Raw genomic sequence first — 21,931 nt, forward strand, 5'->3', positions numbered from 1 at the left:
ATCACTTGCTAAAATAGCAGAGTATCAGAAATATTTCAGTAATGCTTTTTAGTGAGGAAATTAGTTCAGTGTTTTTGGCTTTGTCGTCCCAGTGATAGATATGCACTGTTGTCATTACAGTTTGGCTTTTATCAACTGGAGAATGATTTTAGTTTAAGTGCTTTGAAATTACCATTTTTTTCTTCCATCTTTATCTAATGTTCTGTAAGTGGGATGCTCATGGTCAGAGTAGAATCTGGAAAATCCTCTATCTTTCATCATTTTCCATATTTGTGTTGAATTCATTAACTTTGATTCAGACAAGAATCTGGTATTTTAAAAGCTCTGGTGTTTTAGCATTTGGGGAGTTAATCATCCTTTGTTCCTTCTGACACTACATTTTTCTCAGGACCTAAGCAGATCAGATATTGTTCCTTGACTTGATTTCATTGAACTTCCTAATTGAAATTTGTTTTAACCAAGAAGCAGTTTTCATGGGTTGGTGATAAAAAGAAAATAGCTGAGATGTTAGTGATCTGTTTTTTTTTTTTTTTTTCTTCACTGTCACTATGTTGAGCAAGATTATTTCATTGTTTCTCTAACAGTTTTCATGAAAACTGAGTACAACAAGAATTACGTACCTACTACTGCTGTACTCAGTATGATACCAGCCATAGTCATGGGTAGGATAGTAGATGTTTCCTGGCTGTAAAGAATGGATAATGTCATTACACTAACAAGAGGTACATGGTGAAACAATGATTAGATGATTAGAAACAATTAATGATTAAAGTAGGCATTGTAAGAATAAGTTATAGACAGTCTGGTGCAACCTGTGAGAGCTACAAGAATTTAAAGAAGCATGAGATTGTTGAGCAATTTCAGAAGATGTTCTGAGGAAGAGGAAGTTGAGAGTGGGAACTATTTTCTCATCAAACTTGTCCTCATTTTAAATTCCGCGTTTGATAGACTTCCAGTTCAATATCCTTTTCCCCTTGACAGAATGCCTCAGGATTCTGCAAATGTTTTTAATAAGGAAGGGTATCAGAGCCTTTAAAAACTCAGCTGTCCTAACTTTCTAGAAGAATATGTACTGTGGAAAGAAGAGAAATTAAGGTGCTGATAAAATGAATAGTCTCAGCCACTTAAAATTTATTTATTTTTAGTTTTTTTGAGGGGGAAGTAATTACGTTTGTTTATTTATTTATTTAATGGAGGTACTGGGGACTGAACCCATGGCCTAGTGCATGTGCACTCTACCACTGAGCTGTACCCTCCCTCCAAGTCACTTTTAACTTGGGCTTGTAGGATAGTCAGTGGTTAGGATTTTGCAGTTTTTTTTAGAAAACCATAAATACCCGTTGCAGGTAGTACCAAATCATTTGGCTTACATGTGTTTTTTGCTTGGTGAGGACACAGGCTTAGTAAAAAACAAAAGAAAATACACACTGTTGATTTATAAGAAGAGAAAGCCAACTGCAGTTCCTGGTGAATCCTTTTGATGATCTACCCTAGGAACGGATGCAGCACTGGGTAAGTCAGACTGAGGCCTCTGGAAGATTCAACAGTGAATAAACAAGGGCCAGCCAGTGTGAGGCAGGGGGAAGGGGGCCATCTTCAGGACGCTGTGAGCTTTTCTGTTTGTAGGGTGTTTTGTTGGACCAAAATTATAAAGGGCCTTTCGCCTCTGTGTTATTGTACTTCCTAGTTCACTCTTAAGATCTGACCCCAAATAACAAGAATCTATTTAGGAACTAGGGGCAAAGCTGGCAAAAAGCAATCAAATATAGAAGGAGCTTGGTTGTAAAATAAGGTTTATAAACTGCATGAAGTGAGATGGGAGGCAAGTTTATAGGGAAACTACCACCATGATTATAATGCTGTGGTGTTTTCAGAGCTGATGTGTAATTGTATTTTTCGTGTTTCAGGAGCTCTTGAATTTGGCTTATGAAACACATGGTATTAAATAAAATCTTAAATTGCTGCTAGCTTCTCTCCTTCCACAGAGAGATATTCATTTGATCTAAGAATTATCATTTGATATTCATTTGATCTAAGAATTATCATTTGGGTTTAATTAACAGTTGTTTTAAAGATGTTAACCTCATTGTGGCGAATGAATTTTTGCCCAAACAACTGCAAGATGATTTCAGGTTGCTCTTTAAATTTGATTCAAAATGAAAAGCTTTATGATATGCCCTTTCCCATGTCCCTTGGCTCTTGTCAAAGGAAGCCCTAGGTTATCAGCTGTTAGAAAAGCGACATGGGACTCTTGGCTCTGAAAGCACACGATCAGGACCATGCAGATTTTATTTATTTGACAAGTACTTACTGTACACCTATTGTGGTGTAGATAGTGTGTGTGGAACACGAGTCACTCCTACAAAGTCAGCTTTTTTGTTTTAGCTCAATTTGATTAATAGAAGGGAAAAAAATGTGCTCTCAGAAGTACAAAGCACCTAGAAGTTCTTTGTTGGAACACCTTATTTGGCTGTGCTGTCTGCCCACGACTTCTATCATTCCATACTTGACAAAGTCTCTTCGTGTTAAGGGGAGTTCCAAGTTCTTTTAGGAAAAGCTTTTATTAAAAACAACACCAAGAGGTGTGGAGAGTCTTTGAGTTCCACTGTTATTCTAGGTAACTCCTTTAATGTAATAGGCACATGTCATCTTTAAGTTTTATCATGTTCCTATTCTATGAAGATCACATTACCAGGCATAGGGACTATGAAGATTGAGAAGATGTTTATGCCCTAACAACCTTCAGCTCCTAGTTAAGGTGACAGGACAGACACATCCTCCCTCCCCCTCCACACCTGTGCGTGCACAAACATGCCTTTAGGTAGCATATACTAAATGCCAGTTGACCTGGGTGCTTTGTTTAGTGTTTTAAACTAGACATGGGTAGCTGTTCTGAAGCTATGTTACTTTTGCTCATCAATTTTAGCATGCATTAATTCCCTTCTGAAACAGTTATTTCTGTGGTGTTTGCCAAATAGTGATTTTTTAAAAATTTCCATATTCCTCCTTCATGTATTAGTTGGAATTCTACTGGGAGGAAGAGCTGTTGCTTCTCCCTTCATTATTTAATTCAATTATTTATACCAGTACAGACTTACGGATATTTTTCTATGAATTATAATCTGTTACTACCACTTTTTTTGTGTTGCTTAGATTGTTCCAAATTTGGCCATTGGGAGCCCTTAAGTTTAGCTCCTGTGTCTTTTGACATGTACCCATTGTTTTTTAGGAGCCATTTTTAACTTTTTGACAGCATAAAATGCTCCACGCTCATCCTGAATTATTCCTGCTCCAGCCCTGGGATCAGCCATTTCTCTAAGAAGCTCTAATAAAGCTCCAGTAAAGCTCCTTTATTGGAGAAAAGTATATAGAAACCACATATGGGTGCTAGGTGTGCCCACTGCTGCTGACACATTACTGCTAGGCCCCCTCAGTAGGTAGAGTTAGGAAATATATATGTTTACTTACACATGTGTATCTATATATCATAAACGGCAGGATTCATTGTAGCTTTCCCCCTTACTTCTAACTCCTTGGAAAGTGAGGAACTTGGCTTTCATTAACCCCCATATATTTACTAATTTGTGCAATCTTAAACTACATATAAAATAGTTTCAGAATGCTAACACATATCCCTGTGAGAAACAAATTTACTAACTAGGATGTGACATTTGTGGACAATTCTTTTGTTTTCAGCATTAAAATATTTAGTCAAACTATGGTGTCTCCAAAGTTTCTTGGGCTAGTTCTCTATTCCACTTGGTGGGCTTCTGTTAGTCATTTGTAATACAGTTAGGCTGACTTACTTATTGCTGTCTTATTTTGATTCCTACCACATCCTGGTAGATTTTAATTATTTATTTTTAGGCTGTGTGAAATGTTGCCATAGTTCTAGAAGCTGCACTTACAAAAAGTGTCATTTCCTCCTCATCCCTTCTTCCTCTTCCCCATTCCCCCATTCTTTCCACCCCATTCCCTCCCACTGTCTGTAGGTAAATAGTCTCATTACTTGTTGACTTATCCTTCTTGTATGTATACACACACATACACACACACACACATTTTGCACAAATCAGTAGACACGCAAGTATTTTCTTATCTCTTCCTTTCTTCTATGAAAGGTGGTATATTTCCTAGTTTTCTGTTGCTGCACAAAAATAACCACAGACTTTGTGGCTTAAGACAACACATTTATTATCTCACAGTTTTCTTGGGTCAAGCGGTTGGGCATAGCTTGGCTGGGTCCTCTGTTCAGGGTCTTATTAGGCTGAAATCCGGGTATGGGCCAGGGCCATGATCTCATCTGAGGCTCAAGGGTCCTCTTCCAAGCTCACTGTGTGTTGGCATAATTCACTTTGTTGTGATTGTGTGAAGGAAGCCCTCATCTCTTAGAAGCTGCCCACCATTCCCTACCACGTGGCCCTCTTCACAACATACTGTTGGCCTCTTCCAGACCAACAGGAGAGGGTCTCTGCTGCTTTGATTTTTTCTGACTACTTTATTCTGACTCTAGGCTCTAAAAATCTTCCCTGATTAGATCAGACCCACCTACAATAATCACTCCACCTTTGCCATAAAATGTAACCTAATCACAGAGTGAATTTCATATTTATAATTCCTGCCCACACTCTGGAGGAGGAAATGACACCAGACATGTGCATCAGAGAGCAGACATCTTGGGGGCTATCTTAGAATTCTGCTTTACCAGGTAGCATACACTAGATACTCTTTTGCATGTCACATAATATAATGAGATATTATGAAAAAAGAATGGTTATATTTCTGTGCTTCTCTATAGCATGTATTGTCTTTGTTCTTTAATTTATTAAAAGATTAGTTTTGGTACTTAGGAAGGTCTGCATTTCTGTTCTAGTGATTGATTTTTTTTTTTTTAGAAAGCTCAATAATCAATGAGCTAATTCTGTTTTCCTCTTTCACTCTCCTATCTTCTGGGTTTTTTTAGTTGTATTATTTCTAAGTTGCCACAGCATATAGCATTATTACGTTAGTCTTCCAGGTCTGCATTTCATTCTTTGTCTTCAAATTTTGCTGCTGGCATGGTTTTTGTGTGATTTATTTTTTCATTCTGTTCTGCATAATTTTTGGAAAATATATTGTGATTCTTACAGTAGGAGTGTTTTTCCAAACCCTCTTTTTCTTGAAAATTTTGAGAATACTGAGTTTTGGGGATCATTAAAGGAACTAAAATTGAAAACAGATAGGTAAACCTACCTGAATGTTCAAAGACCTTACCATTGATGTGCATTATTGAAAACATGGCAAATGGTCCCTACTTCAGAAAGAGAAGGAATGGGCCCTTAATCAACTTAGTGAGGAAATTCGGCATCTTTATAAACATGAAGGGCCTATATGAGGAATATATGGCTCTTGTAAGGCAATAAGCCTGAGGGAAGAGGAGCCTTTGGCTGTTTATACCCTGTGCAGGATGGGAAGAGCCAGTGGCATTCTTTCAATAGAAAAACCAGGAGTTAATAAACGACTTTTCTTCTCTGGGAGCTTGGTGAGCTCTGTTTCCCATGAAGCCTGTTGAGGGAGTGAAAGTCTGCCTGTTGAAAGAGTGTTAGTGATGCGAGTACAGATCGCACAGGATCAGTATTCAGGATGTCTCTTCAAGCTCACTGGAATTCACAGCTGAAAAGCTGGTGAAGCTCCAGAAAAATGAAGTGAACAATTGAATGGTGAGAATTTGCATCGACGTCTGTTTCTAAATGAGTGTCAGGAGTCCTGAGGATGACTGCTTTGAACCTGGCCTCCCTGTCTGCAGGGCTTTGACTTGCTGTTTTGGAGGACAGCAGAGTGTTTGGGGGGTGTTGGGGGTCCTGATGTCTAGGACTTCGTATAATACAACTCTTGAATGTTTCATAACCATGACTTAGTTAATAACTAGGGCCACCTAAAATCTACATCCAAGAAATTACTAGAAGGAAAGAAGTGAGAAAGTACCTAATTCGTGAAAGGATTTCCTGACTTGGTTGTAGGTTGCTCCGGACCTGGTACAGGCTCTTGCAAGATGTGTGTCTTAAACCTGAGTGGGTTCTAACCTGTGGGAGGAAGCTTGAGTGCGAGTAGGTTTCTACTGGCAGCAGATGGTGGGCAGACTCAGCTGTCATCTTCCAAGACTGTGACTCTAACAAGAATCTCATCTGTGGCACAAGCCTAGAAAATGTGTGATTTATGAGACATACTGGTGTAAGCATGTATCAGCTAGCAGCATATGGAGTTTTTTGTCTTTTTTTTGTATCATAGTCAACTGTTTTGAAAGTTGTATGTTCTCTTTAATTTTTTATTGAAGTATAGTCAGTTTACAATGTTAATTTCTAGTGTACAGCATTGTGATTCAGTTATTCCTTTTCATATCTTTTCATTATAGGCCAGTACAAGGTATTGAATGTGGTTCCCTGCACTATATAGTAAGACCTTGTTGTTTATCTGTTTTCTATGTGGTAGTTGGTATCTGCTAATCCTGAACTCCCAGTTTATCCCTCCACCCACCCCCACCTTTCCCTTCTGGTAACTGTAAGTTGTTTTCTATGTCTATGAGTCTGTTTTTATTTTGTAAGTAAGTCAATTTGTGTCTTTTTTTTTTTTTTTAAGATTCCATATATAAGTGACATCATGTGGTATTTTTCTTTCTCTTTCTGACTTATTTAGTATGACGATCTCCGGGTCCAGTTTGGTGCTTTTGGTTCTCTTGATACTGGTTACTGGAGAATTAAGTTGTACTGTGTTACCCAAAACCCAACTCTAGATTCACTAAAGAATTCATCTGAGTTTCCTTCCAGCTGGAGGAAGTCTGCTTTCTCTTTTGCACAGTCAGGGGGTTAGAGCTGTGACCTGTGTAGCAATGTCCAATGTTATTAGAGCTCACTCGATGTTAATAAAAGCAGAACAGTAAATCAGACAGTGCTGACTGAGTGCAGGATCACTTGGGTGGGGGAATGTCTGAAGATAACATGTTGTTATAGGCAACACCCAGAGGAAAATTGACAAACTGTGATAAAGATCACTGGATTATTTCTGGCCCACCCAGAAAGCCAGAGAGAGAGTGAGAACTAAATTGTCCTCTCAATTAAAGTTAGATGAAGAAATCAGTCTGATTCCCTTTCTACAACATGACTTTTATCAAAAAGGGAAACAAGATTGGCCCTGGGCAAAACTGACTTGGGGGGTGAAATGTGTTGTTCTTGTTTTTCCCCTCCTTGGTTCTGCTTAGGTCCAGAGCACCTGGTTAATTAAACCCTCCCATCCACCCACTCAAAACCTTTCCTCAGAAGCCACTTGAGGTTTGTTCTGCTGGAGAATCAACAGCTGCTGAATGCGTAAAACCCATCCCCTACCCTCTGCTGTACCCTAGGGCCCTAACAGTGTCTTAAAACGGGCATCAAAACTCAGCTGTATATAGGGGTAAGGTAGGTCCTTAAGTTAGTAAAACTGCCTGGATTTTTGGCAGAAGGGAGGGTTGGGTCCTTGGCAAGCCAGAGAGGAAATGCCCTGACCAAGAGGGCTGCTCCGAGGAGGCCAGAGTTGCAGGACCTTTCAGATTTTTATGAGAAAGTGGAAATTAGGATTCTTACATGAAATCTTCCATATCTCATAACATTTTCACAGTGTTAAGAGTTTTCTGGGTGATACAAACATCTCATCAGGTCTGTGGTGCCCCTGTAATCAAACCATGTACGTGGGTAGTTTCTTACTAGTGTAGTTCATGGTGTAATATGCTTTAGTAAAGCTAAATTTATTTAATTTAGGGACTTTTTTTATTCTGAGATTTTTGTAAGAATATAATTGCTTTCATAAAATAACTGGGCAGGGAAGAAGGCAGCTGTTCCCTACATTCAGTGAGACTTGAAGGATGGCCTTCCTAACAGGTAGCTTAAAAAATGTATCTCTAGCTTTTCTAAAAGACATGGCTTATAACTTAAAAACAGAATTCTATATGAGCTGATATTGAGAGCTCTAGATGGGTTGATGGACATGGTAACCAAGTCTCTGTGCATTTTTAAAAATTATCTTGAACAAGCAGCAGGAAGAGGCTCCAACCCCGACCAGTGAGCTTATTACTCAGGTGCCTGAGAAGTGGAATCCGCAGGCTGTCCAGGTTTTGAGTGAGAGGGTTTTAGGAATATTTACATAGACATGAGCAAAGAGCCTGATAGTGTCTCTGGCTTTAACAAGTTGAATATTCTGTTTCACTCTGTATATATTTGTCTAGGTTTTTTTTTGTTTTTTGGGTTTTTTTTAATTAATTGCCAAGACTCCTTCACCTAGAAGGAAGATGACTATATGGGTCTTGTGAATTTGTGTGCTGTACTGTTTCTCTATTGGCTTCCTGTGTACCCTGTGATTTAGATATTGGCAGCAAAGTACAGTATATACTTTAAATGTGACCCAGATATTCTGGTTCATTTAAATTTCATAAGTTAGTTTCCTAAGAGAGAAACCAGTAACTGAGTGTGTGATAGCAAGGATGGAGAGAAATGTACAGAATTAGTTTTCACTGTTGTACTCCACCATTTCAAAGTAGTCCTGAGTAATTCTAAAATCAGCAAGGCAAGAAAATACCGGTGCCTTAACTTTTTACCTTTCAGTTCTCATGCTAGGCTACAAAGTAAGATTTCCTTTGGAGATGAGTCTGGGTTATTTCCCAGGATTAGGGGAAGGTGGTAGCCGTGAGAATTTTGTTTGTAGTATATGCTTATCTGATTTTCTCTTCCTAGTCACATGTGGGATGCTTTCATTCTTGGAGCTACGGCTTGAACACAGCTCCATCAGAAACCGTTTTAGTGGAAATGGTTACAATTTATTGAATAATTTTTAATGTGCCACTTGTGCTTTGCAATTCACGGATCTAACCTTCATTTTTCACAGTGGCCCTATGAGTGGGGAATACAGGAGGGGATGGTCTCCAAAGATTGGAAAAAGTACTTCAGTTATTTTCTGGTGAGGGGAGAGAAGAGGAGGGTGCAGATGTGTGGTAGGTTTATACAGTCCATCACAGGAAGTGGAGAGAGTCCTGGTGGAAGGACGTTCATTTCATTTGTGAGGTATAGATTGAAGAGGGAGTGAGGAGAGGGGACAGAGGTTTGAAGAGACAGAAAAAGGTTGATGGAGTGTGTATGCAGAGTGAATTGGCCAGAGAAATGAAGACCATTGGATGGGCCGTGTTGAGGGCCATTTGAGATTGGTGATTGTCACTCTGTAGTAGACCAGTTAACCTGTTGGTGGTATTCTGTAGCAATGCTATGCTGCTTCCGTACCCAGATGGGCAGATTTGGTAACTAAGTTTGTCTAGATTTGGGGGTTTGTCAGATGGTTGTGCTGAAAAGACAGCTAGTGGAGCAAAATACTTTTGTGTGTCATCAAGAATATTATTTACCTGGACCGTAGATTCTAAGCTGGCTGAAGAGGGGACTGCAGATAGGAATGAACTGATGTGAGTTCTTTACTAAGAATCTGCAAATTTGGGGAAAATATAGTCTAGAAGGAAAAATCCATAAAATTAAGAGCCAAGATGCTCCCTTGCAACTGAGATTCTACCCTCACTTCTGGTAGGTGACTTCACTTTCACAGTGAGGTGCAGTTGGTCCATTTCTGAGTTGTACTTTTTCCCATGGTTCCTCCTGTCCATGTGCAGGGAGACTTCTGAAAAACCTGTCCAGCCAATCTCCCCCATTGCTGTTTCTCACTTTATGTTTTTTAGAAAATGTATATGCATTGTGCTCAAAACTGTGAGAAAAGAGTAAATGGGCTATTTGCTGAATCTCAGCCTCTCATGCACGAAGGCACTTTTTAAAAATCGTATCTTCAAACCTGTTGTATATGAGGATTCCCCTCGAGATGTGTAAGAGATGTGGATTCCTGGGCCCAGACTCCAGGGCTTCTGAGTCAGTGCTTCCTCAGGGCTGGGACATAGGAGTGTGCATCTTTGCATGCTGGTGCTCTGAGGACACTCAGAGAAATGCCCTTTCATTCACCTTCATCTTAGGCCCCACGTTGTAGAAAGTACTAAGGTGTGAGGAAAAGCAAGAATGAAACCAGTGAATTAACTCTGTCTTGAAATACCATCACATTTGAAGCCCAGTTCTGCAGAAATGGAGTGAAGATATCTCATGATATTTCTGTCTCTTGAGCTGAAATTATTTGTAGTATTTTTGGCCTGAATGTCGTGGACAGTAAGACATGAATATGCTTCATCTTTAAGAGTCTCTATTTTACTAAGTCAAAGATCTTATTTTTGTTTTACCCTGAGGCATGAGAGGTTTTGTGAGGAAGAAAAAAAATCCTTACGTCTTTCATGTTTAGAGAAAAGGAGATGTGAAAATTCTCTAGTCAGTGAATTTCTTGGGAAGCAAATAAAGGTTGGTGTATTAAGTGTGTTTTTGTATGAAAAAAGCAATTAGAATTTACTTAAGGGCAAGTTGGAGAGTTACAAGAAAAAAAATTGGTGGAATTAGTGAAAAGATCCAATTGTAGCTATTTAAAAAATGAAATATGAAAAACTTTTGAACGGATGAGAATTTAGAATAACTGAATTGTGGGAGGAGGGTGTAGCTCAGTGGTATTGTACGTGCTTAGCATGTACAAGGTCCTGGGTTCAATCCCCAGTACCTCCATTAAAATAAAAAATAAATAAAAATCTAATAAACCCCCAAACAAACACAAAAATTTTTAAGAAGAAAGAGTAACTGAATTGCTTTTCTTACAGTATTTTCTTCATTTAAATAGGTAAAGCCAAGTTATTACTAGTTACTAGTTATTACAAATTACTAATTATTATTAACAATTTATTAAAACATGCATACAGTATGCAAAGCGCAGAGCCTAATTCATCATTAGTTTCGGCCACCAGAAGTACTGATTCACTCTCCACCCTCCCCACTCCCTGCTGTGACTTCAAAGTCGCAGGACCTCAGGATTGGAAGGAGCATATTAGGGGTCATCTGGTCCCAGTCTGGTCTTTGTCTGCTATTGAATTTGTTTTTTTTTTAAACTAAAATCCAGTATTACAATTTTCATTCTTGCTTAGCTCCAAATAAACAATCCTATCTTACCTTCTTCAGCATGTAATTGTTTTTGAAGTTAAGGTGATCATAAAATTAATCTTTCAAATTGGAGTACTTTTAAGGGTGAAAAGCACTATTAATCACTTTGCCAGGACAGTGGGCCTTTCAGAATAATACTCTATGTCAAAACTAAGTTCTGTGCTTTTGAAGCAGTGTTGAGCCTGAAAGATTTCGTTAGGAATTACATGTGGAAAAAAAAATTGTCTGAAATGAAGTTTATTGACCAGGGTGATTCGGGTGTTACATATTGTGTAACAGTTTAAGTGGAACTCCCAAAGAAATCTCTTTTTATGACCAAATTTTATTTATTTAGTTGAAAAACATGTATGTATCCTTTTCTCAAGTCAGTTTCATCTAATTCTTTTAATAATTTCTCATAGATGGCTTAAGATGAAAGTTTAAAATTCTTTAGAGGGGTTCCTTTTATTTTAGGATACTTCCAGAAAGCTGTCATCAAGTGTTATCAGGGAGAGGGTGGATGTCATTGAGACCAAAGATTTTCACAGTTGTTCAATTCTCAGTGACCCTAGTGTCTCAGTAATTTTTAATGGTGCCCTGGGCCAAAGGGAATACCTAAGATGCTCCTTTTGCTAAGTATTTATGTCCTAAAAGTCACTGTTAAAAAAAAATTACATGTAAATTGAAAGAAAAACACTTGCATTGTATTCTTTAAAAAAAATTAGTTACATATAAATATAATGTACCTCTTGGGCACTGCACAGCTTCCCTAACCTTAAACTCAGATTTGATACTATCATCCTCATTTCTTGTTGAATTTTTATTTTTCTTCCCATGACATCAACTGCTTAAAAAAAAAATCAACTTGGCAAGGGTACACCATTAGGGAAAGGAATGTAGTGCAATTAAAATACAAACTGTGAACTACTTCAGGGTAGTAGTTTGTGTGGTATTAGTAGATTGTGAGTTTTGTTGCCTACTTCAAAAATTTTAAATAATCCTGCAACTCCCCTGTGGGTTTTGCCTGTGTGTGTTGGCATGCCCTGGCACTCAGTTTGGGAACCACAAATACTGACATTTCTCTTAAGTTCATCATTTGGACTATTAGCTGAAATACATTGTATTTATAGCACCAGAAATTCTTACACATGTGTTGAGCAACTCTGAGACAGTATGTTAAGAAGGTAAGATGTTCCCATCTTCCACTCTTCCCCTTTCTTGAATTTGGTTATACTGGATTCTGGTACTCAGATCTACAAGTTTATTGAACCCTTATTATGTCAGGCACTAAATTTAATGCCACATTTGACGTTGTTCACTCTTAAATTTTCAGTTTTTGTGGCAACCCTACTGCATAAAGCCTCTTCTGGAAACCCACCTTGGAGTAGTTAGCATCCTCATTTTATAGATGAGGGAACTAAAGTTAAAAAAAGTTAAGTGACCTGCTAGTGAACATATAGCAAGTAGTTTCAGTTCAAGGATATAAACTCAAGTTTTGTGGGGTGTTTTTGTTTTACACTGAGGGCCAGAATCTTTGTCCCTGGACACTGGCTTTTCTGTAAACACCACACTGCTGTCCATGTGTCTCTGCTGTGAGAGGTACATGCTTCATGGTGACCCTAATATGGAAGCTCTTGTCCTCATTTTCAGAAAAAGATGCTGATACTTGGAGAAATTGAGTTACTTGACAAAATGAACTGCTCGGAACTGGAATTAACCAGGCCTTGGTAATTCCAACCACAAAGCTATAGGGATGACCAGAAGACATTGTAAAATCCTGGAGTGTATTCAGAGTCATTAAAGATTAAGTTATGATAATATGGCTTTTGTGTTAATATATTTTGATAAATGCTATTCATTATAAAATCATGCATGGTATGCATGGCACCTCTCTGTTAAACAGAGTCTTTATTGGCCAACCATGTGGAAGAACAGAGGGTATATTGTGCTTACCATTTATAAATATATGTATAGAAGAGAAAGGGAGGATGAATGGCCATATTTGTCAGTGGGCCCGCTGGATAGCATGAACATAGCAGCGGCACCAGCCCACAGACCCCTGAGATAGGAACGTGTGTGGAGGGCTGCATGTCAGGACCAGTTTTTAAAGATTCACTTAAGAGGTAAGGTAAGTACCAGGTAGTTGTTTAAGTCACAAATTGCAAGTTCTCTTGACCTTGTCACTTCTTAAAGCTTCATATCCAACGGTGGTTCATTCACACTTGGAGTTCACTTGAAGTTGAATTTCTCTCTGGAAGAAGACAGATCCAAATCAGGCGCACTTCGAGTTGCCAATCTCTTTGGGTGGAGGTTACTAGATAAATTATATTGCATTATCACTGGGATCCTTAGGACTTGAACTTGAGGTTTAATTTGCAATAGGATAAATTGGTTATCTCAAGTGAGGAGAATGGAGTTGTTACAGAATGTAAGAATGCAGAGATTAAGAGGCCACTGTCGTGTTTTGGCATTTTGCCAAATACTTATAGCTCTCTTGGAGAAGCATAACACTGCTTTGTAGGAAATAGAAAAGTGTTTCCATCCAGAACATATTGAGTGGGTGTGCTGAGTTTAGCAGCCAGGGTCACGTCCCCCAGGCCTACTGTTGTGGTTTACCCAGCTGAGAAGCGCAGGGAATCAATACCGGTCAGATCCTCCCCACACCTGCCCCCTACTTTTTAAATCTCTGTTGTTTGTGTGCTTTCTCGTTCCTTTTTCTTGCCCACAGCCAAATCTAGCACTTAAAATTGCACACCCTGGGGCCTGTTTCCCAGAAATTCATTGTCAGTAAACGTAGGTGTTTGCTTTCCCTGGAAGGTGTTTTGTTCTTGCCGCTTTGCTTGGTGCATGCAGTGCACATGTGACCATTCTTCCTCATTTTAGATCAGATCATTCTCTTAGGTAGCACTTTGCCTAGAACGCATCACTGTATTGTGAGCGTATAAAACCAGGAATAACTCCAATGACGTGGATTTTATTTCACATGAACCTAATGCTCTCCTAGATAGAAACAGTAAAGATTGAAAACCTCCACCTTAAACAAGAGATACCTCCTACCCAAGTATCTTTGAGAGTTCATGTTTGTAATATATGAAGTCTAAAGTACCATATACCAAACATCAGAAGGTTTTGGTTTGCCCAGTACTTGGGGAGTGTTTACTTAACTCATGAACGTTTATGAAAGATTTTATGTGTCTGCCCATGTCCTAAGTACTGTAGAAGATACCAAAGTATGCCAGGAAACTTTCCTTCTCATTAGAGAAGAAGCCTACATACGTGAAATGGCAAAACAACATACATGATCGAGTTTGGTCTCCAAATCAAGTACAGCTGACCCTTGGACAATACGAGTTTGAGCTGTGCAGGTTTACTTATATGCGGAATTTTTTTCGTATTTGATACTACAGAATGACGTGATCTGCAGTTGGTCGAATCCACTGATGCAGAACCATGAATGTGGAACCATGAATTTGGAGGGCTGACTATAAGATATATATGAGTTTTTGACTGCAGAAAAATTCCGCCTGCCGCCGGCCATTGCAGTTCAAGGGTGAACTGTAGTACTGGAGATAATATGTAGAAAAGGCGACTCTTAAGCATGATTTATGGAAGACCCAGGACCTAGATGGAGGCATAGATTTTGGTGGAGGAGGAGGATGGAGTGGGAGCTATAAGATGGGCAGGTCAGGAACCAGCTGGAGGATGAGAGGAGAAGTTACATTCTAGACCTTTTGAATATACATGTATACATACATACACCCATATGCATATTCATATATATTTTTTTACGTTACAGGACTGAAATAGATATTGTTAATATTCTATAGTGTTTAATAACCACCTGCAAATAGATTATGACTGCCTGACACTTCTCTTGTGGCCCTAATCTTTTATTTGTTAAAAAGAATATAAAAGATCTTGGAGGGCTGATGTTTTTAGTTATTGAAATGTAGCTTGTGTGGCTGATCAGAATTTGGCTTGCAATTATTATGTACCACCTGGGTGTTAGGCTCTTTGCTGGAAGCTGGGACTATAAAGAGGACATCTGTCCAAGGATGATGTTGAAGGGACAGAAAGATAAATCAATAAAATGGAATGTGACCAGTGGTCCCTTCAGAAAGATTTTGAAGTTGTTGAATCATTTTGTTCTTAATGTCAGTTATTTTGGGAATTACTCAGTTTTTATGACATCTTAAGTGCTTTTAAAAATTTAAATATAAAAGTGTCCCATTAGACATTATATGTGAATTAACTTGCTGCTGGTTGATATTGACTTATAAAAATCGTGCTTTTTGTTAACTTTAAAATCAGAACAGTATTTTAATAAATAAGGGCATTCAAATATAATGCAAAACAGTAAAATAGAGTATTTTGCACACGTATTATTTTACTTAGTAAAGTCTTCAAGTTGTTTATCAAGGTTTTATGTTTTCTTTTTAAATTTATTTTTTAATTGCTTTTTTGAATTAACTGATGTATAATAAACTGTATTTGAAGTAGTGCTTTTAATACCAGGAAGTCATTCACATAGATACAAAAGTTTACTTGATGGTCTTTTCCGCAACTATGAGGTAAGGACCAAAAAGCTTAGTAGCAGGTTAATGGAGGAGAAAATCAGGGGCAGAACAGTGAGGACTTGTCACATGGCAGGCCTACTGTGCAAGACTTGGTTTTTCTGCTTGTGTTGACTGGGCTTGTTTTTCGAGACACTATAAATCTCTTGAAACAGAGGCTTATTAAGACTGGTAAACATAATGTTGCAGTGAAACCTACCTTGTGCCAGTGTTTGTGTGTTTGTATAGATAGTATAGGGTTTTATTTGATAATATGTCATCTTCATGAGCTGGTAGTTTTATTTTTAGATATGTCAGTAATTTAGAACATCGTTTAGTCCCCCAAGATTTCCATTTCCTACTGTGATTAAGTACTACCTTTTATCGATTTGAACCTACAGCGTCTAAGGTGGAAACGATGCATCTGATCATTGGCAGTGAGACGTGGATGTGAAAATTTTTGCGTTTGGTGTTGTGAAAAGAGAAGCCATGCATTGGGCTCGGGGGGTGCAAAGTATTGTCAGCTTAGAGGATTAATTTTCTATTGCTTGTGTAGCAAATTACCATGAACTTAGTGGCCTAACACAAGTCAGGGTAATTATCTTACACTTCTTGAGGTTAGAAGTCTGACAGGGGCATTACTAGGTGAAAGTCAAGCCCTTCAATCCAGCAGGGCCCCATTTCTAGAAGCTCTAGGGGAGAGTCCATTTCTTGGCACTTTTCAGCATCTTGAGGCACCCACACTCCTTGGCTTGTGGCCCTTTCATCTTCAAAGCCTGCATTGTTTGGTGACCTCCTCACATTGTATCACTCTGGCTTCTATCCTCTGACTCTTCCACCACTTTCTGCTTTTAAAAAAAATTTTTTTTTTATTGTGGTAAAGTATTTCTAACATGAAGTTTACCATTTTAACTATTTTAAGTGTACAATTTAGTGACATTAAGTAATTGATGTCATACAACTATCACCACTACCTATTTCCAACATTCTTGATCACTCCAAACAGAAACTCTGTACTCACTAAACAATCATCCCTGTTCTGCACTCCCTCCAGGAGAATTGGGCAGGGTAAAAAAACACACTTGTTTCAGATCAGCAGGTGATAGAGACCACGCTCCTGTAGCTGGATTGTGGTGGAATCCAGTTGTCTAATATCTTGTAATTTGAGTTTGATATCTTCAATTATCCAAAGGTTTTACTCTTAAAGAATTTTATGTCGTAGAATGTCGATATTTATCAGTAGATGAAGAACCCTGTCTCTGGATTTGGACGCACTTTGCTCTGTGCCTGCAAGCCTAGCAGTCAGTATGTTTGCTCTTATATTGCCAGGTGGTTGCCCACGAAGTGGTGCTCGAGCATGTTAAATGTGGCTCCTTGTGTCACTCTCCATCCCTGTACACAAGTGTGTGCAGGTAGACACTGTTCTTGGCACAGCAGTTGGCCGACAAGTGGTAAAGCACTGTTTGAGTTCCAGAACATGTCAAGACATCAGGCATCAGGTTTCTAATGAAAATCAGATAGGAGGTTGAAAGAGATTGAATGACTGTTTCTTTCCACTTAATCCTTTTGTGTTTGAATATGGTATGAATCTGTATTTCAAGAGTTGGCAATGATGGCTAGAGGAGGGGTGTATGGCTTTGGCATCTATTGGGCGTTGAATCCCTTAAGCTAGTGATACAGCGAGTAGCAGAAAGATGGGCTGCAGGAGAACTTGGCCTAGACTATTAGAGCTGTGCCCTTCTGTCCTGTAGATAATATGGGCTCCCACCCACCTCACCCCATATTGATGATACTCTGGCCTGGCAATTAAATATAAATGATACGGACATAAATATGTGTACAATCAATGCTTGTTCATTCCCATTTGTAAAAGGTAGTAAAAGTGTGACTAATTTAAAACAGCAGATAATTTACAGGTGACTTTGGGAAGTTTTTGTTTCATTTGTGTTTGCTGGTAAAAAAACAAACCTGTAAGTTGCTAGATGTTTATAATTTTACAAATAAAATTAATTGTTCTATGAGTACAAAGCCCCAAGTCCAGGAGGAATGATAGAGACAGTGCCAAGTGCAGGTACTTAGTATTATGTGGTAAGAAAACCTGTAGTTAGTAAGGGTGGACGCTTGCTAAAGTAGAAGCAGAGCATAATAGTAATTCCATGTGTTCCTTACAATGATAAAAACAAGAGTAATGATGTCTAACATGTATCGAGGGCTCACTGTGTGTAGGACTTTGTGCTAACTACTCAACATGCATTATCTGATTGGATTTTATACATACATGTACACATACACATGATAGATGTAAGTGGGCTTTCTTTCATGATAATGGAAAAAGAATAGAAGACATGTTGGCCAAGATTCTTTTTCTGTCTCTGGTAATAACCAGTTAAATGAACTTGAACATTGTCTTCATTTTTTTTTTTTTTTGAGTCTGTTTGGTCACCTCTGAAAAACAGAAGAGGACTAAAATATCACAAGGTTCTCTCCCAGCTCTGTACTTTTTAGATTATAAAAAAGTTACAGAGGAGTCATTCGTGTTTAGTTCAATCCTTAAAGCCTCCCAGGAAATCAGGCTGTAACTGAAATTGTGAGTGGGAGACTAGAAAGATGTCTCATTCTCACAGGTTCCCCTGAAAGGATAGCTTTCCAGTCTGATTCTATTTTGAAGACATAACTAGATCAGGGAGCAGGCTGATTCTCCTGTTCTGGCTGTCACTGGCAAATGAATGATGCTAATGCTCTCAATGATTAAATAAAAATAACAGTGACAATGAAAGATGACTGAATGATGGTTTGCTGTGGGGAACTCTTTGGCTGGCTGCCGGAGTCCTGTGCCAGGAGAGAAGCTGACTGTATTTCCGAAGCATCCTCTAGGAGGATATGACAATTTAGAATGGCAGGTAGTTGCCTGGAAAAAGAACATAGGTCATGGAGGGAATGGCTTTGAGTTTAGTTGAAGAGAGGGGCAGGACATGCGTTGAATTTGCAACCACCCTCCTGCTGCCTCAGATGTTGCAGTTTTAAGTGAACTCACAGGAGAATTGGTACATAATTCAGTATCAAGTGACTCAACCTGATGTCTCAATAATGGTATAAAGAAAAATGGCAATCTGGGAGGAATTCACAGATTTCTAGTGTGATTTGAGGACCCCAGGCCTGGCTTTTTCTAGACATTTCCTTGGCTGATGGCTTACCACTGCATGTCAAGTAAGTCTGAAGTCTGTGCTCTGGTGTCCAAAACCCCGCTTTTCTAACTTGGTCTCACACTGCCCACTCCTTACCCGCTGGTTTATTCTGTGTGTTTCACAGTCCTCTGCTTTCTCCTGTATTCATACCTCTGTTTACGCTTTCCTTCACCTGAAATAGACTAATAAGATCTAACATACTGAGTGCTTTCCGTGTGCTTATTGCTAACTACGTGCAATATCCAGTTTAATTTTTCTCAAACTCTGTGAGGCAGGTACTATCATTACCATCATCATCCTCATCACTATTGCCACTGTCATCTCCATTTTTACAAGTGAGGAAACTGGGGTTTAGTTTAAACAATGTACCTAAGATTACACTGTTAATGAGTGGTGGGGGTAGGACTGCACCCCATGTTACTCATCTCCAGAGCCCGAATATTAAAAACCATATTGTGCCAGTAAATGCCATTCTTTGTTCTCTCTCTGCAAATCCAGGCCTGGTCCATAGCATTTCCTGCTTGCCCTAAGAAAAAGTGATGGCTTTTTCCTTGTGGCTCAGTTATATTACATACATGTTCAGTTGTGTATGGGTGTATTTATCTTCTCTCCTCTGTGTCATTGAAGCCTCAGTTTACCTCCTATTTTGTAGATCTGCCTTCATTTGATATTTATCAGGACTTATTAAGTGTTGAATTGACACAGTACCTGTAACTTTTGCAGGGGATTGGGGAGTCTAGTTTATAATTTTAAAGAAATTGAAGAATTCTGTTAAAATGCCAGTATTTTGTCTAAAAATGTTAATAACTTATTAAAAATATTAATACATTGGTACATTTTCACCTTACCCTTACATGCTAGTGACTGTCTCTGGTTATTCAAGTAGAATTGTTGGATTGCTTCACTCAGGTCATATTTCAGAAACATCATAGCTTAAATGTCACGGAAAGAGGGTGGCTACACAGACCTCCCTTTTGAGCCTCGGAATTTGCCACCTATCTTGTGCATAGAAGAGCTACTTAACTTCCCTGTCCTTTAGTTTCCTTCTGTGTTAAATGGAGAAGATAATACCTGCTTGTCAGGATTATAAAGCAGATTAAATTGAATAATGAATGCAAAGAGCCTAAGTGCCTGAGATGTATCAGACCACCAGGAAGTGGTACATCTTGTTGTTTTTCATCCTTAGTCTTTGATTCCGACTGGATTCTGACCTTCAGTTTTGAATTACATTTACTGGGTTTTTCAACTCTGGATTTGCTTTTTTGATCTGAGTTGTGTGGCCCAAGATCACCAATAATGGTGGTAAAGTCAGGGTTGGAATCCAGTTGGTCGAACTGCAGAGCCCTACTGAATCCCTGCCGCACGCTGCCTCGTTAAATGCAGTTCGTTACTGTGCTGCCCAGTCATCCAGTTGGAATCCATCACTTTTCCTTGCTTTTTTGTAGCAAAAAATACTGGTTCTGGGGAGTAGGGGGAAGGGGAGTTACTGTTTAGTGGGTATAGAGTTTCATTTTTGCAAGATGAAAGAGATGTAGAAATCTGTTACACACACTGTGACTATAGTTAACACAAGCTGAGTTGTATGCTTAAACATGGTTAAAAGGGCACATTTTTATATTTGTGTGCTTCTTACCACACATTAAAAAAAATAATAATGGCTTCTTGTTTTGAGTTTCTGTAAAGCATTTATACCTTTATTGTTCAAGAACTGTCAAGGATTACCTAAGCTCTTTCTCATTACATCTTTCCTTCCATAAGCAACACTGCTTGTAAAATCCGTGTTCTTTCTTCTTTCTATGCAGGTGGTTATGTAATACAGGAGTTTCTGTTGTAGAATCTGGGGCCTTAATACCTGAAAGCTTTAATTTAGAGATTATAAGAACAAAGGTATATTACATAAGGTGTTATTTGATACGATTCACTTTCAAACTCCTGTGTCTGTGTATTGCTGTGGGTTTCTCAACAGAGGCCTTGAGAATATCAGAGGAAAACAGGGATATTTTGCAAGTTTTTGTTGTCAGGATTAAAAGCGCTGAGGCCAGAAAACTCTATTCTTAGGGCATAGGTTTGTTTGCTTCTGAACGATTTGGGTAACTTCACCCCAACTGTGTTGTATGTGGTAATCCCTAAGTATCACTTCTGAAGTGTTGACTCTGAGGCTCTTTGTAACCATTAGTTTCTCCATGAAGTACCCCCAAAACTTGCATATTCCATTGTTATTTAGCCATTAAACCTTCTGTTTTTAAGATTCTGAGATGGAAAGCACATTTAAAAACAATGTGAATTAGCACAGGTAAGGATAAAACCAGTATATTGACCATAAATGTAACGATTCCTTGGGTTAGATTATTATTACATTTAATACTGATTTGAATTTACTGGCAACAGAAACAAAACAAAGTTCAGGCTCCATGAACTGTATTATATGTAGCAGAAGAATGCCTGAAATATTTCTCTCTTCAAGGAAATGTTGCTAAATTGAACCTGATCCCTCCCTCCCCCCCACGAATTCTTGTTCGGAAGCTAGTTACTGATAACTAATAGACGTTATTGTTGACTGAGATTTTGTAAGAAACAGAAATGCTCTGTGGTATACAGACTTTGCTAGTAGCTGAAGTGTAAATGCTAAATCAGCGAGGATATTTTCAGATTGAACAGTATGACTGAGTTGATTTGTTTCTCACTTTCTCAGCGACCTGCTTAGTGCCTACTGATTGCCGTATACTCGTCAGACCTTAGGGATTAATGGAAGAAATCCTTGTCCTTGAAGTACTTAGTGCAGTGGGGAGTTGAGTTAGGCAGATGGTTAGGGTACAGTGTGTGAAGTGCTGTAAAGGAGAGATGTATGCAGTGCTGTCAGAGCCAGCGAGAGAGTGTGTCTTCTTGAGTAGTTGGGAGAAGGTTCTAATGATAAATGATATTTAAGCTGATTCTTAAAGTTTGCCAGGTTGAAAGGAGAGAAAGGGACATTCCTTACAGGAAAAAATGGTTTTGGATGATCTCTTTTTTGAACTAGGAACTTGTACAACCTAGAAAATAAGTAACCTCCACTATACTTCCCCACTCAAATGTCTTAAGTCTTCAGTGGACCTTTGGCGTGTTCCTGAGTGCAGCAACTTCATGATTAAGTTCTCTCCTGTGCCTGCACTGC

General features: G+C 38.7%; 1 protein-coding gene across 8 annotated transcripts in view; it reads left to right on the forward strand.

The window, feature by feature from the left end:
- The window catches only part of FMNL2 (formin like 2), a 282,923-nt gene that overhangs the window by 140,069 nt on the left and 120,923 nt on the right, over positions 1-21,931 (forward strand). The gene's annotated exons all lie outside the window — the stretch shown is intronic.

This window comes from Camelus ferus, chromosome 5 (genome assembly GCF_009834535.1).
Source record: "Camelus ferus isolate YT-003-E chromosome 5, BCGSAC_Cfer_1.0, whole genome shotgun sequence".
NCBI lineage: Eukaryota > Metazoa > Chordata > Mammalia > Artiodactyla > Camelidae > Camelus > Camelus ferus.